The sequence below is a fragment of the Brachycentrus maculatus genome, unplaced genomic scaffold, assembly GCF_059751285.1.
Source record: "Brachycentrus maculatus isolate JH-2025_06_01 unplaced genomic scaffold, ASM5975128v1 h1tg000645l, whole genome shotgun sequence".
Lineage (NCBI taxonomy): Eukaryota > Metazoa > Arthropoda > Insecta > Trichoptera > Brachycentridae > Brachycentrus > Brachycentrus maculatus.
Window position 1 is genome coordinate 4,883 of NW_028281381.1, and position 4,882 is coordinate 9,764.

Consider the following 4,882-nt stretch of genomic DNA (forward strand, 5'->3'; position numbering starts at 1 on the left):
AAAACCTTTCATTTTGAAAGTACATATGATAAAATAATTCATTTGTAGCTTAAAAATAAAACAAAATTCTGTGGTGTTTTTTTAATGAATATATGTAAGTATTTCATTTGAGAATCTGTGGAAGTCCTGAGCATTTTACTTGTTGTTTCTTTTCTATGAAGCGAAAAATACAAAACAAAATAAAAACAAGTCATGCTAACAATATACACGTAATACGTAAGTAAGTTCACCTATATCTATATATGAAAATAACGGACTACATAATCTTTGTGTGTTGGAATTGTCTTGTAAAAAGGTTCTGATCTATGTATGGGTGGGGGTAGACCAAAGGGTAGGTTGGAGGGTAGAAAGAGGTAGTTTTAACGCCCGCAGACGTCATGTGAAAAATCGCAGCCGTTCTGGTGATAACACAGGATGACGACATTAAATAATGACTTACAATATCTCAGTTATAGATGGCGTTAGAACGGTTCGAGTCTCGGATTAAGGCTTCTCTAGAGGATTTGTATTGTTTGTGTAACGCCTTAGGATTAAGATCTTGCATGTCAAAAAGTTTAAGTTTAATGTAACAGTATATACATCTTAATAAATAAATATATGCATATGAGTAAATAAAAAACTGAAAAAAACTTGGTGCATACGTTTGATATCTCGGGAAAAACATGACCGATTGACCTCTTTTTCAATATGTTTGTTTTAACTGTCAGAGGGTTTCTATAAATTTATTACAGTTGTGGCGCTGTAGTCGAGATCTAGTATTTCTCTAGAACCAATGGACCAAATTACACCAAATTTTGATTATAGTAAATCAGACTCATTAATGTATTTTTATTTAACTCATATTTTACCCCGTTATTTTATTCAGTAAAAATATATTTAATTTAACGGTTTACTTTCTTTTTTCTCTTTTATTGGTTATATTATTTATTTTAAAATCTTTCGTTATGATTTGCTTATTTTAAAGATTTCAACAATGCAACGTTTTTAATTTACCATCTTTTAACTACAATATATATATTATCCTTTTATATTTGATTTTTATTAAAAACTAAAAAAAACAGGTTTTTTTACATTTAAAAAATATTTCTATTTTAATAAACATTAAAAAAGTATAAGTTTATTAAAGAGAAATACAATTCCAAACATTAATTATATTTATACTTGAACGAAAAAATGTTTTTGCTCGCCTTGTACATATTTATTTTCACTGCTATATTTTTCAGATACGAATACTGACTTCTGACACATTAATTGAATACTACAGTTATTTGATATCTCAGTATATCGGTAATGCTTTTACCATGCACTAAGAATAATTCAATCAAAAATCAATCACTCATTATCCATCATTCATTATTTGTTAGTTTTTTTGAGATTCGAGTTGGAGAGAAAGAGCGGTTAACATAATATATGGAACCTTTATATATATTTTGTGTTCTTTGGTATAAATATTTTGAATTGTAAAAATACTGTTTTGGTACTATTTAAAGAAATACTACGTTTTAATTCACCTTTCATCTCGATCAATTCTTTTATTTCAATTCTTTAAATAATGAGAATAACTATCCTACATTTAAAAATATAATTGCGCGGTATTATTTTTTTTTTAATGATAATTTCTTTACATATTTTTAAAAATCAAAGAATATTAAGAACACGTCTTTTTTGTTTAATCTTACTCAAATGATTGCAAAAAAAATCGACCATAAAATATTGAGTCCTGTCAATTACTGAAAAACATACTATAAAAACACTGAAAAAGTGTTCTGGTGGTGTATCTAAAATGTACTCTAACCCTTATATTAATTATTTGTTGAACTGACTCTTGTTTAAAAATAATTTTAACATCTTTATACTGTATAGTGTATGCTTTTGTGTTAAACTTCAAATAAAAATATAAGTTTAAATTCAATTTATAAAAATCACTTTAAAAGTTGAACTGAATATGTATGTGGAGGCCCTATTGGAGATGAACGTGAGTGTAATAATAGCATTGCACGATATATGCATAGCATTACGTGTATGGAGTTAGTAAATGTCGGTACGTGCTTGACGTTATACAATCTGAACTATATTTATATATATATATATATATATATATATATATATATATATATATATATATATATATATATGTATATATATATTTATATACATTTAGATATAAATATATATGTATATATATATATATATATAAATATATATATATATATATATATATATATATATATATATATATATATATATATATATATATATATATATATATATATATATATATATATATATATATATATATATATATATATATATATATATATATATATATATATATATATATATATATATTCAAACTGGTATCTGAAGCTTGAGGCTGATCACCTTTCCTTCGTGTATTAAACGATAAGATAACCCATTCTAAAAGATCTTTTCATTTTCGATTCCAGATCATGCGTTCTTAAGTAAATTATTGAAATATAATAATCTTCGCTTTATTGGTATTTTTGCTTTTTTGCCTGCAAAGATAAATTATAGTATTCTCATCTGTAAATCGGATCCATGACGTCAGTTTTCCAGTCGAGCATCTACAAAAAAACATGTCTTACGAAAAAATGATTGTATTGTATTTTCCGACTGCACGTAGTCGCCTTCGACTAATGAATGTATCTTTAGCGTTAACCCATTTGTGTATCGACGTGCGGGTCGAAGCTAGAGTGGGGTGGGCTAGAATCATAATACGGTTTGCTTTAGTCGTGTAAACGTGGCGTTCTGTTTCCGCGGTTTATTGCTTCTTTCTGTTGATTTGTTACCACTGCATCGACGGAGTACTCGTTTAGGGTGTGTTCGCACTTGCGTTATTTGTCGCCGCGACTCGTGTCTGCCGATCGTTTGCGGATCGCCTCGCGCGACTAATAGTTGGAACCAGTCCCAGGGTACTTGGTAAGAATAATATGCAAACAATGTGTCAGGTTGTGGTCCCGTGGTTAGTGTCGCTGACACTTGAGTCAGAGTTTCTGGGTTCGAACCCAGTCTTCCATTATTTGATATCTATTTTTAATAATAAACCGTTTAGGCTCTCAAAAATAATTTAAAAGTACTTTTGAAAATAATTAAATTTAGTAAAATAATTAAAATAATTAAACAGTGGCCTTTTCCACTTATTCAAGTATTCCATAGTATGATAATAAAAAATAAAAATTGCAATGCTTGTGGTTATATAATATTTTAACAACCAGAAACACGGAGTTCCCCAAGAGCAATATTGAGTACGGTATCTGTTGCTTTTATTTTCAACAGATGGAGCTGCCATCATGGTTAACTGTTTTTCAAAACACATGGTTTTACCTGGCATATGTAAAAAAACATTCATTGCAGTATAAAAACAAGCGCGTATTCAAATCCAACGTCGTCAACCGATCACTTTTAAGTATTTGAAATTCTTTATTATGGCGAGTTTTCTTTGGTCTTCCTCTGCTTCTATTACTAACCACATTTGCATTAAAAATTTAATTATTCTTTCTCGACTCATTCAATTCATCTCAACACTAATTTACTTAGTAAAAATAATCTTCGGTTATAAATAATTAATTTTTCAAAGCGAACTGCTTTAGAAGAATTAATATTTTGAATAAACACCATTAACATTTTAATTCATGAATAAACGAATTATTGAAATCGTATTTTCCTGCACGGCTATTGAACGAAAGCATATGTTAAAACTTGAAACATATTTATTTTGAGCTAAATTTCTTTCGCAATCTCTCATCCCAACTTCAAAAGTATCGGTTTTATAATGCATTTATATAAACCTGTCATATTTCACCAAAATTTTAATAATTGGTGTTTTTTTTTTCAATATAATAAGTAAAGTCGCAGCGACTCAGTCGATTCACGTCGACCCACGAAAGCAACGTATTCGTTTGCTTTATTTCATGTCTGCCCCCTCCCAATACTCAGTACACAGCTAACCACAAGCCGCAGAGAAAACACAATTTCCTTTCTTGACTTGGCTATGAATGCCGCAGTGGAGGGTGATTTTGAATTATGTATTAAATTGAACGAGACCGTGTGGTCACTGGAGAACTGTTGAATAAACCGTAGAATTTCATGTGTTTGAAATACGGAGATTAACCTAACACATTTTAAAAGAAATAAGTAATTAGCTAGATATATTGTATTTTTTTTAAAATTAAACACTTGTATAATACCTCTTAATGAGTTTTATTTCATAACACATGGCAAGTTTCGAAAACTGAAAAACGTTTTCATCTACAGGTATTACTCAAAATGTTGTAAATAAATTAAGTGGTCACATTAAAATCTAAAAATAATCAAATGAAAATTATGTTTTCTGGCGTTTCTCATGGATGTGATTATAATCCAGTGTATAGACTTCACATACAATAGTTTTCAATCAATGGTTGTCAGTCATGGGTATAATTGGTGAATGTTACACGTGTGTAAAGTGATCACTTAATCCAGCCTGTGACGGTCGTAAGCCCCGTAAATGCCTAAACTTCCATATTCATCTTCATCTTTGTTGAGATGTTAAAAAATTATACGAAAAATAACTACTTGAATTGGAGATAATCCAGATTTGTTAACAAGTATTTGGACACACTCAAAATGTTGTTTTTAAGATTATTTAGAATTAATATAACATTTTGATTTGAAGTGTTGACTCTTAATTATTTTGATAGGTATTTCAAGTATTTTTTTATATTGTTATAAAATTAGTATTATTAAGTGATATTTGATGCGGGTTATGCTATCATAATGATTCAAAATCAAACCCTTATCCGCACCCCAATGGTGCACAGGAAACTGCATTATATAAAGGCAGTGTTATCTTGATCGTTAACACATGAAGGAAAGGTGATCA